At 42.7% G+C, this 12,377-nt stretch overlaps 1 protein-coding gene across 2 annotated transcripts in view; it reads left to right on the forward strand.

Annotated features, from left to right (window-relative positions):
- The first annotated feature begins 8,452 nt into the window (after positions 1–8,452).
- The window catches only part of KLHL29 (kelch like family member 29), a 390,541-nt gene continuing 386,616 nt past the window's right edge, over positions 8,453–12,377 (forward strand). Inside the window, exons 1-2 of one of the 2 annotated variants that reach the window (XM_066180004.1) lie at positions 8,453–8,673; positions 8,884–9,366. The gene's annotated coding sequence lies outside the window, so the exon portion shown is untranslated. The remainder of the gene's footprint in view (positions 8,674–8,883; positions 9,367–12,377) is intronic. The other variant, XM_066180005.1, reaches the window with a different exon arrangement.

The following is a 12,377-nucleotide window of genomic DNA, read 5'->3' on the forward strand; positions in this document are numbered from 1 at the left end:
CCAGACAATTTACTCATATAATGTGTTTTTTTCTCCCTCTGGCTACCGTGAAAAAAAGCTTCAAAAAAGGTAGGCAGGAAAAAAAAAATTCCTCTTGCTAATGTTTTTTCTCCTAAATACTGAGGAATTCTACTTCCCTGGCACCACTCTCACTATTTACATGCGTGTAGCTGTGTACATACCCCAGCTTACTAACCCATGCTCTGCACAAGGGATATAACTGAATAGGGTTATTCATAACCAAACCCTCATACAGCTCAGCCGGTGCCAGGATTTTAGTCTATGCTCACGGGGCTGTGATTAGTCCTAGAGAACATTATGAAAATCAACCTGGCTAATTATTACTCCAAATAACTGAGACAGGAATGCAATAGAGTTTTCAGGAAATACTATAAGAGAAGCAAGATTTGAGTGTTTGCATTTGTTTGTTTGTAAATGTTCTCATTAGCTCATCTGTAAGATTTATGCTCCATGCAAGAATTACCAGGGGAAATTCTATAGACTGTTCAAAGAAAGAAGGCAGAAAGATCATCACATCACTCTTTTTGGATACAAAAACCTCTGAATGCAAAAATTTTGTGCAGAATATTCATCACATTGTTAATCATATCCTTATTGACTATACAAACCATTTATAGAAAGTTTCCCAGCATTTAAAAACAGAGCTGAGAGCCTGATTTCCTATATGTCTCCAAGCAATATGTTTTATCTTTATTTTAAACCCCTAAATTAAAACATAGCAGTTTAGTCTTTGGGAGAGTACATTTATGTAGGAAACAAAAAGAACCTGTCAACAATCTCAAGACTTCTGCAAAAGCACAAATGGACTAAATGAGAAACCTCTAGGTGGTCCCAGTATGAACAGTGTGCCTTATGCACTGGAGACACCATGTAACCTTCAGGACCCCTGCCAATCTGACATGAGACATAAGACCTAATCAGTTTAACTACTGGAATTAATTTTACCATAAATATGAAAGAAAATACAGCACTGAGGCATCTATAATGAGGGGAGGGTGGGTCTGCACCAGTGCAGAACAGTGATAAAAAGCCATCCAAGGCCACCCATTCATCTCTGATGCTCCAGATGAATGCAGAAAAATGAAATAATTCCCAAATAACCAAGATATGTGGCCAGTTTCATCCAAGAGAAAAAAAATAAATCCTCCCTGACAGTCTGCAAGACCTCACTAAAGCCACAAAATGAGACAGTGATTATTTGCCAATAATTATTCTCCTTTGAAACTACAGGTGTTACAGGGATGGTGAGAGTAGCCCTGGCAGTGCTGGCCCCTGGAGCCTCACAGGCGACTGAGGAATAGGAGGAAAAACAGGTTATCTGAGTGCAAGACAAGGAACCGCCACCAACATCCTGACAGGACTCCCACACACAGGCACAGAAAGACCTACAGATTTTTCCACAAAACATACGAAGAGGAAGTATTTAAAAATACATATTTAACATCCTCCTAAATATTGCTACCTGTGACAGCTTTTACAGGGCAGTGTTATTATTTAGGGCTCTGCGGGCTAGCAAAACATTTCTTCTGTTATGAGTGGATTTGTCTGACTTAAGTTGGCAAACACCGGGTCCTGTAATGCCTTTGTCAGGTAGATAAAGTGGTTCCTCTCTCTTGGGTATCTTTTCCATGGGTCAGTACCTACCTGCAGTGACCAAGTCACTTCTCAGCTTCTTCCCTGATGAGCTAAATAAGTTGAGCTGCTTATGCCTCGTGTTGTCACGCTTCTTTTCCGAATCCTTTTTCATACCTTTCCTTTGAACTTCCCTTACTATTTCCACATTGCTTTTGAACTGCAAACACCAAAACTGGACATGGCTCCTAACTGTAGCCTTACCACTGTTGTGCATGTGAGCAATATCAAATCCTCTTATCTGCTTGATATTACTCTTTTCTACATCTCAGGATTGCATTGCCCTTTTAGCTACAGAATTACAGTGAGATTTCATTTTGAGGTGCTTATTCAAAAAGAATCCAAAATCTTTTTCAATGTCCTTGTTTTCCAGAAAGAGCCCCTGCCCTGCACAGCCTCTTGTCTTCATGCTTTATTACACTGCCTTGCGCTAACCTAATGTTCAGAATTTTTTCATTTTATTTTGACCTCTTCATAAACTGAAACAGGGTAAGTTTAAATTAGATATTAGAAAGGTATTCTTTACTGTGAGCATGGTGAGGCACTGGCACAGGCTGCCAAGAGAAGCTGTGGCTGCCCCATCTCTGGAACTATTCAAGGCCAGGGATGGGGCTTTGCACAGCCTGATCTAATGGAAGGTCCCCTGCCCATGGCAGGGGAACTGGAACTAGATAATCTAAAAGGCCTATTCCAACACAAACCATTCTATGATTCTATGATTAAGCACTTCAGGTCACTCAGCAATAATAATTTGCTCCTTTATTACTTATTCTTCCGTTTTTTCACCATTAACCTGTGATATGTGTAAACGTGATTCTGTATAATTTCTTTGATAAGTGATAGAAACACTTGGCCTTTGCTCAAAACTTGATTCCCAAAGGAATCCATTTAAAAGAGTTTTATATAAATGTTCAGAATCTGTGAAAAGCATTAACCAAATAAAAATCAGAAACATCATTGTCATTTCAAACTGACTTTTACAAGACATCAAGTATAAAGAAGGAAAATTTCTTGTTACAGTCAGAGCAATGATGCCCCCTTCCAGGGTGTTGTGGGGATGAACTCCCCTAATGCCTGTAGGGTAATAAAGAGACAATCTGTTTATCTCAAACACCTCCCTCATGTATAAACTTTAGGGTAAATCAGGCCTCCTAAAATAGGTGTCTATAGGCATGTGAGACCTTTGACTGCCTCCAGGCTCCAAGGTATGCTGACATACCTGGCTGTACCTGAGCACTACACCCAGGAAAGCCCAACATATCATCAGACTTCCCCTATCAAGTTTTCTATGGGTCTGAAGGGACCTTCTCTGGTCAGTCTGGATAGAAGGAAAAAGAAGACTGTGGAGTGTAGCACTGTCTCCATCCCACTCCTGAGCTCTCTACCCAGTAAAGCCCAACATATCATCAACCTTCCCCTATCAAGTTGTCTGAAGGGACCTTCTCTGGCCAGTCTGGATAGAAGGAAAACAAAGACTGTGGAGTGTAGCACTGCCTCCGTCTCATTCCAGAGCCTGGATATGATTCTCTGTATTATCAGTGGCAACTAAAGCTGGTGGGCACTGTCTTCCAAGAGGCTTCAGCGGCACCTACTTGTCTCATTTTCCTCTCTGTGAACCTGCTTCTGGTTCTTTCCACAGTCAAGTTTATGAGATACTTAACATTTACAGATTTAATTAAGCTGAATTACATCTCAGCATTTTGCTGAGATTGTTTGGTAGGCCATCCAAATATACAGAAAAATTATGTGTAGATGCTGAACCAAAACATTATAGCATATATTTTGGTCCCTTCATTAAATGACAGAACAACAACATCTCTTCTCTGTGCCCAGGGTGTCATACCACTGCTTCATTCAGAGCTGAAATGAATTATTTACAATTAAAATTACCAGAATCACAGAATATTCTGAGTTGGAATTGACAAGAATGGGGGGCATGATGCCTCTCCTAAAGGAAATGTGACTGAGTCATTTATATTTTTTGTTCTCACTCTCTGTTCTAGTTATGCCACAGATGGCAGAAAATAGGAATCAAACCAATTTAATACAGACATTCAGTTCAAAATGGCATGTATTTTAGTTCTCCCTGTATAATTACAAGGAATAGGTAGAAACATATTGTTACTTTTTAGACAAACAAATCAAACAACACAACTCCCTCTAAAATCACCTTCAAAGTCCAATTCCTCCCACATCCTCCCTCATAAACTAGTGTAGTGGAGTTACTCTGATAAAACTCAAGCAGCTGATGCAATGACTTCAATGGCAATGAAAATGCCTCTCCATGTGATTGAGTGGGACTAGAGGTGATTGGAAATAAAGTTGTTAAACAGAACCTTCATAAACTTTCAAAAAGTCCAACAAAGATCTGACTTCTCTGCTATCCCTAATCATTAAAGATTTTCAAATAATTCAAGACAGTGCTCTAGACTCTGCTAGTATAGTGAAATAGATCTAGCTTTTATTACTGCCCATCAGAAATCACAATCACAACTCCAGCAGAACCCACTTCTGTCTTCTGGGGGAAGTTTTAGCAAATGGTTCTGTCATACCTAAGAGAAATCAACTCAATATACTGCTTGCTCTTAGAGGATCAGACTCTTCTTATTCCCTTGACAAGTCAGGGACAAGGACGTTTTGGCTCATACACCTAAAATCACACAAATCTTTATTTCACCAATTCCAAGCAAATGACTTCATAACCTCTGCCCGCAGAGACGTGTGTGTGTCTGCAAACAGTTTGTTGTCAGGTTAAAGAGCTAAATGCCTGAGGAAATCACGGATATGTAAAGTTGGAGTTAGAAATAATCCTCTTGTGAAAAAAATACAGGAATATGGTCAGCTATTAGGGGGATGATCACATATCTCCCCATCTCTTGGTACAATAATTTCAGTGCCTCAGTGGGTCATCAACCAAACAGTGATGATCTGACACTCCTTTTCTTGTCTGGAGGTTGATTCTTTTCACAAGAGTAGTTGCCTGCCTTGATGACTGCCCTGTAAATGACATGGAGGTGGGCATGGTTTGGAATGTATGAAGGACAGAATCCTTTTCTAACCAGCTTGCAATGACAGGACATTGTACCTGCCATCTCTGCCTTCCCACCCCTGAGAGCAGCTTTGATTGCTCAGCAGAAGATAAAAGATTTGCTCAGAGAAGGAGGTATTTCATTTAACATGGTGTGCCCATAGAAGTCAATTATGTTTTTAAATAAATTGCACAGGTTAGTGCTTTTAATCCATCTTAAATTCATATTTTGGCAATTAACTAAAGCTGCACGTATAAAAATTACTTTAAATGTCGTTTCCTGCTTCCTTTGGGCATTATCTTTCTGTTAAATGCTAAGGATAATTGTAACAGATATGTACATATGAATGCTGAAGCAGAAGCTAACAGTCTTTATACTTCAAATAAATAAAAATAGATGATTGAAAAAAACCCTAAGATATCTTTCAAATCTCCACTGACTTTTTCAGAACCCCTAAACCCTGTGAATATACAAAATATCTACTACTGTATTTTCTAGATATTCTACCAGATCTATTAACATTTTCAGAAAGCAGAAAATAATGCATTGACATTAGAATCTATGTTGTAAACCTGTAATTAAGGAGATCTTCATTAGCTGAAAGCAGAAGTGAAACCTTCCAGTTAAAGTCTGTGTAGTAGAAGTTCCTTTTTGGCTATGGCTTAAAAAATCTCAGGCAACAATTTTGGAGATGAAATTTCTTTACCTTTGAAATGGCTTAACCTGCATCAAAAAAATCAAGAATTTTTTATTAGCAATCTAAAGAATTATATTTAAAATCCCTTAAAATAAACAAGAATTTCATTCCCTTAAGCATGTACAAACCTAGGGGATAAGTTTTACCACAAAGTAGGAAATATTTATAGGAACACCTTTGCAAAATCCTAGTACTCGGCTCCTATGCTGGCCCCTGTGATACATGCCCACAGCTAATCTAATGGCATTGCCATCAAATATTTTTCAGACTAAAATGAAATCTCCAGTAAGATGAATAGATCTGTGTGTCTTCTAATATTTTATCAGAAGATGGACTTGATGCTCTGACAATTCAAGATGCCATTAGTTTTGATATGATCAGCAAAGACAGGGGAAGTTGTATTATTCTCATTCTAATACACGCCTTGTAACATAATGATCTATTGCTAAAAGAGGAAATCTCTTCTTTCAGAGGAGCAAGCTTTACCAGACACCAAAGTCTTGCAGGCTATCAGCTGCCTAATCCAAAACTGGGATTCTTTCAAATAATCCTCAGCCTGTCAAGCATGACCCTGTAACAGATTCTATTTTAAAAAACCACAGCCCCATCCAAATAAACCCCTCATCCCAGAATATCTGTTTTTCTGGAAATAAATCTTTTGTTTCATTAGCATTTGAAGGATCCTTATTTTCAGTGTTATTATGTGCACAAAGGTTTGCTTCCCTTAAAACACAAACTATGTAAGAGGAGGACAGGACTTCCCGAATTCGGAGAAAGGATGTGAGCAGCAGTGGGTCTTTTCCAGCACCAGGAATAGCATGCCAAGCACTGGGGAATTTCTCCAGATCCGGGTATTAATCTTAATTTTTAAAAAACTTGCAGACTTCTGTTTCACTTCACCAGGAGCAGGATGCCCCCAAATAACTTTACAGACCCCTGACTTTCTCTACAAAACTTGCCTGCTTTTTTCTCAGAATCAAAGCAGAGAAAAAAATGAAATTAAAAAAAATAATAAAAAAGGAAGCAGTTTCTTCTTAAATTACTGAAGTTACTAAAATAAAATTGGAGCAAGAAAATTAAAGTATAATGGTATATTCAATGTAATCAAATGCTTATTCTTCATGAATATGAAATTGTGATGCTAATTCTGAGTGGAACTGGTTTAGATCTAGAGTAAAGTCACAGAGGATCAAGAAATTCTTTGAAATTCATTACCTGTAACTGAATGCAGAATCTGACCCTATGTCAGCATTTGTAAATCAGGTATTTGACTAAATTTGATAAGAAAACTAGTCAAGATTTGAACTCTGTCTTCCTGAAGTGAAAGAGTATGAAAGTACCTTGCTAAAAAGAAAAATGCAGAAAATGGTCAGTATAATAGGCGTATACAGCTTCATAGCTTAAAAGTGCTGTCCAAATATTAGCTAAATCCCTACTATGAACCTGCGTGGCAGATAAGATGGAAGCACTTATGCTAAAAATAAATAAAAGCTAGAACTGTCTCATAAAACTGTAAGATTTCATTAAAAATAAACAGGGCTGTATGGTATCCTTAACCTCAAGGTCACAAAACAAAGTACTAGGAAGTGGAGGATAGCAGCAGAAGCCAGTACTCCAAAATCACTGTGTCTAATTAAGGATTCCAAAGAATCCCTGCTTTACGCTCTCTCCTGTCTCAGAGCATTCACTGCGAGAACATTCAAATGCCATCGGGAGACTGACATGCTACTTGTTAGGTCAACAGTCCCATTGAGACTTCTTCTCTTCGGCTTCCTCAGATTCTGGGCCAACCATATATGCTGGGCAAATAACGCTCCACCAGGGCAAATAACACCGGGCAGGGCTCTCCTCTTCGGAAGGGAGAAAGCCGAGGGGGGGAAAAAAACCCGTGTGGAAAACAGAATGGTGTGTCGTGTGTGCACGTGCTAAATAATTCAGCTTTTAAACTGTCCTGAACTCCTGACCCTCACATGCCGCTGTGATGTACAGGACTGGAGGTTTCAATGTTAGTCCACAATATGTTAAAGACAAAAATGTATGAAGCCTGCCTGTTCCAGAGTGAGGCCATATTCAGCTAAAAGCATTCTAATATTAATGATGATGGCTGGGTTTAGAACTATTTTAGTCCACTGCAATAATTTTCATTTGTTTATGAGGTTGGGAAGAGGGAAAACGAAATTGCTCTGTTAGTGCTGCACCCTGCTTCCTCCAGGCATTGGGCAGCATGTGTCCCTTTTCCAACAAAAACATAGATTTGCCTGTTTCTGTGGGTTGTGTGCTTCCCTCCCTTCCCTTTGCTGGCATTTGGCACAACTGCCTTACTTCCAACACGTTGAGCATAGATGCATTTTTTTTAACCAGCAAAGTAAGGAGAAAAGAATTTGATTAAGCTTATTTTTATGCTTACAGGAAATATAAAAGACAAAGTGTTCTGTGTTTAAAACTACAGCATATGCAGCTTGTGTGCACATCAGAGAGAACCCTACAAAGCAGCACACGCAGATACAAGATTATACAGAAGAGAGACAGATGCAGATTTCCACGCGGAAAATCTCTAGTGACTCCAAACGCGATGGATATTAAAACAAAAAAAAAATTTAAAAATCGTGTTGTTGGGTAAGAATGGTACGAACGTATTCCAACACTCCTGTGGACCTGGAGAGGCCCGGGATCACGCCCTCGGGGAGCGGCGATTTCATGAAACGGGGCACTATTTCTTTCCAAGTACCCGCTACTTTCCCGTAGGCAGCGGGAGCGCGGTGACCTTTGGAACGCGCTGTCCCCCCGCACGTCCCCGCCGCGGCCCGACGGCAGCGCCCGGGGCTCCGGCGCCGCCCGCACCTGCGCCGGGCCGGGGCAGCGCGGCGGGAGCGCGGCGGGGCGGCCCCGCGGGGCGGCGGCGAGGCCGGGGCTCCTCCATCCTCCCTCCCTCCCGCGGGGGCGGTGCGGCGGACGGGGCGGGCCGGGCCGGGCTCCGCCGCCTCCCGCCGCCGCGGTGATTGGCCCGGCCCGCCCCTCGCCCCGGCGCCCAGGCCACCTCCCTCCCCGGCAAAAGCGGGCAGTAGGTGAGGGGAAGGCGGCCAGACGGGAGCATGGTCGCGGCTCCGCAGCAGCCTCCGCCGCCGCGCCGCGCCTCCCTGCCCGGCCTCCAGCGCGGCTCCCGGCGCCCGCAGCCGCGCGGGGCTCTGCGTTAGCGGCGGAGGCTGCGATGCACAAACCGCCGCTGCCGCCTCCCGCCGCCGCGCATCCTCCCGCCGCCTGAGGACGCGGCCGCCTGCGCCCCCGCGGAGGGAGGTAAGCGGCGCGGCGGTGCCCTGCGCCCGCCGAGCCCCCGCCGCCGCCCGCCCGTCGCGCCGGGCATCGCGGGGCTGGGGCTGCCCTGCGCCTGCGCTCGCTGTCCGCATTAAAAACTTCCTGCGTGCCTCCCGCCGCCTGGGGGGTGCCGCGCGGGGGCCAGCGGGCCCTCAGGATGTTGCTGTGATGGTTTGGATTTTTTTTTTCCAGGGTTTTTTTCATCTTGGCGTGGGGATCTCCGCCCCCGCCGCGCACCCACAACTTCAGGCGTTCGCTCGGGGAGCGGCGACGGCCGCGCAATTCCTGCCCTCCCCCAGTCCCGGGGGCGGCGGTGTCCCCGCAGACCCCCATCCCTCCGCGAGCGACTGTCCCGGTGGATCCTCCATCCCATCCCCGGCCCTGCTCCCGGAGCCGCCGCGGAACTGGCTGGCACGGATCGGCGCGCACCCCGCAGGCAGCCTGCTTCCCTCCCTTGCCTGCTTCCCAAACGCCTCGGCCAGCCCCGTCCTCTCCCTGTGCCTGGCATGCATTCTCGTTCCCCCTTCTTGCTTCTCCACATCCCCACGGGTGATGCGTACGAGGAACTTTTCAGCACAATATTGCTTAAATATATATGTGTGTGTGTGTGCATATACACATATTAAAACATTTCGTACGATTCCCATACCGATATTATGTCCTCGCCAGTGTGAGGTATGTTTGGCTGCTGCTGTGCTTTTTCCATTGATGCTTTCCTTTCTTTTTTTCCTTCTTTTTTTTCCTCCCTTTTTATTTTTTTTCTTTTTTTATTTTTTTTTTCTCCCCTAAGGTTTTTTTCCCTGTAACTTATCTTCGAACCCAAGTGCTGCCTGGTGCCGTTCGGAGCACAGAGGTGCATCCCTTGGGTGCCGGTTTTCGGAAGGTCTGGCTTAGGCTGGGAGGGAAAAGCTACTTTCTGCTTTGACATTGAGTGGACGTGGCGAGCTGTCCTTGTCGTGTGAGGATGCAGGTCTGTGATCCCCGGGATTTTGGGTTCAGGTCTCTGTGCCTCCCCGGAGGGTAGAGAAAGGTCTGGAGGAAGGGACTTCTGGAGATGGATGGTGGTGTTTGTCATACACTTCATAAACAGTGTGTGCTCGTCGTCTCCAAGATTATTTTATTTTTCCTCCTCCGGTCTCATTTATTAAACTGAAAATATCCCTTGTACGCTGGAGACATATTTATCTTCCCACCACAACCCAAAATGATGGAGCCCTGGTCATGTAGTTGGCTGCTTATCTTTTGTTACTGTATATGAAAACTGAAAGAAAAAAATACAGCATTCTGGTAACTAGATTAAGGAGGATTTAATCACTTTTCCATCAATGAAGGAAAAAGCCATGCATGTTTGCTGCAGGCTTATTACTTGTTTAAATGGAAGATTATATAGACCGTATTTCCGATAAATGAAGAAACTTTCTTTTTCCTGGTAGTCTTGAAAACAACTGAGCAAGTGTGTGTGTGTGTGTGTGTAGGCACGTGTGAGTCTCTTGTTCTGATTTAAACATGTCTATCAGGCTCTTCATTTGAGGTATTTTCAAAATCCCAAACTACTGTAGCTTTAAGGTGACTGCAGATAACAGTATTATTGTTTCTTATAATTAGCAATCTGCTGAAACTTTAAATCCTTCTTGAAAGATGGGATCCGTGTGAGAAAAGGGGTAGTGTTCCATAAGCTTTATTGTTTTTTTATTATTGTTTGCCTCCAAACCAAAGCAACAGTGTATCTATTATTGTTGTATTCTGGTTGAAACTGCTAATGGTTTTATTTTTTTTTTCCCATGTGGAGAAAAATCAAGTACAGCAATATTTTACTCTGACATTTATCTGCGTCAAACTTTAGTTATGCTCAGGAGGTTGTTTAACCTTCTCGGAGTAATGTTGAGAATTATGGCTTTTTGTTTATTCTTATAACCTGTTCTTACTGTGTGTATTTCTGAAAGTTGTCTTCAGTTTAGGATGAAATACTGGAGCTATGCAAATAATTTAGCAACCCAACCAGAATGAGACTTAGCCTGCATATGTAAACTGTGTTTTTCTTTGCCTTGTTTTGCATAGCTGTTTTTTTTCTCTAAGATCCATGTTGATATTTCCTAATAATGCCTATGGTATTTTAATTGAAAATTAACGTTTGATGTTTGAATAACTAACTCTTTTAAAAACGGAGAATATCACTGTGATTTATTTAAAAGTGGAAAAACATCCTGTCGTACCAAGTAGTTGTATTGCAAGTAATGACCTGTAACACTTAATTTGGGTGAATTTTTGTTCGTGTTCATTTTGCGTACAATAAAGGGTCGTAAATGAACTCTGAAATACAAACTGGGCTCTTGGTCTCAAACTGCCTGACTTTCCTGCATTTGTTGTCTCCAGTAGCTTATGAAATGTGTGCACAGTGTGTCAACCTTTCCCTTAACAACAAAACCTATGAGCAAATGTTCAGTGTGAATTATATTACCGAAATAAAATATTCTATAGTTGTCATGGTTACAAATAGAGGCAGGGTTACTGGTTTTCATCTGCATGCTGGGGAGGGGGGATCTAGTTTTGTCACTTTTTAATTATGTTTCTAATGAGTGATGGTCATACTTCAGATACCCAATATAGTAGATACATGGCACAGTGAATTAGATTTTGTCAAAGTCTTGCTGAAATGAAACAAAAAGTGGTGGTGTGCAGGAGCAGACCCTTGTTCATTTGTTTTTAGAAGCAGAAATCTTGTGGGAAGAAAGTAACCAGCTCTATTTTGTCTTGGCTTCTAGATTAGCATGCTGCCAGGGTTGCTGCTCTTCTTCAGACAATAATAAAAAGTATATAGTGTGTATGTGGACTGGAAATCTCCTCAATGAAAGGAGAGGAAGGCAGGGATCTAGGAATAAGATGTGATTTCTGGGTGTACTGAGCACTGCATCTGGTGCTATCACTTTGGGCACCTGTTTGCGAGGGGAATTCATTACACCCAGGTTTGCTGTGATGGTCTCTCCAGTGATGTTGTTCTGCTCCCACGCGTCCTCCTCTGCCAGGTAGCGATCCGTGGTGTCCCTGGGAGCTGCTCAGGTTTGGACTGCACTGGCAGCCACCGGGGTCGGGACTGTGACTGTGTGCAGTTGTTGGCGCTTATCCCAGTTCTGTCTCTCCTTCTCTCTGCTCATCTGCAATTCAGTCTTGTCCATGCCTACTTGTTTTCCTGACCTTTTAATTTAGTTCGGATACCTGATGGACCCAGTTCTTCTGAAGCACGGGAAAAAAAAATAAATAAAGGGCCAAAAGAATTATTTTTTTCCTTCCTTTCTTGCCTGTGTGTGCTGTGGTGGAAACTCACACACAGCGTTACGGTGGAAAAAGTACCCCATGATCTGTAAATGGAGAGAGAAATTCCAGGCTGTCCCATCTTGTTTAACCCTTGTAATGTGCATCATACCCCTTTTGTGCGATTTATTTTTTTAATCTTAAAACTCATTTGTGTTTTCTTTTGCACTTTGAAATTTTGGTCTCTTTTAATATTTTTGTTGAGGTTTTCTATCATCCCTTCCTTAGGTTGAGCATGGTCTTACTTGAGTTCTTGTAATGACTTTGCAACTAAACTCCATCGATCACTTGGATTTCCTGCCATAGCCTATGGACCCAGGACGCCCAGGCAGCTGAGGGCCTTATCCGAAAGCTGCTCTGTTTGCAGGGCCTCAACT

Source organism: Chamaea fasciata, unplaced genomic scaffold (assembly GCF_029207755.1).
Source record: "Chamaea fasciata isolate MVZ Bird 193981 ecotype frontalis unplaced genomic scaffold, bChaFas1.0.hap1 SCAF_3, whole genome shotgun sequence".
NCBI classification, from domain to species: Eukaryota; Metazoa; Chordata; class Aves; order Passeriformes; family Sylviidae; genus Chamaea; species Chamaea fasciata.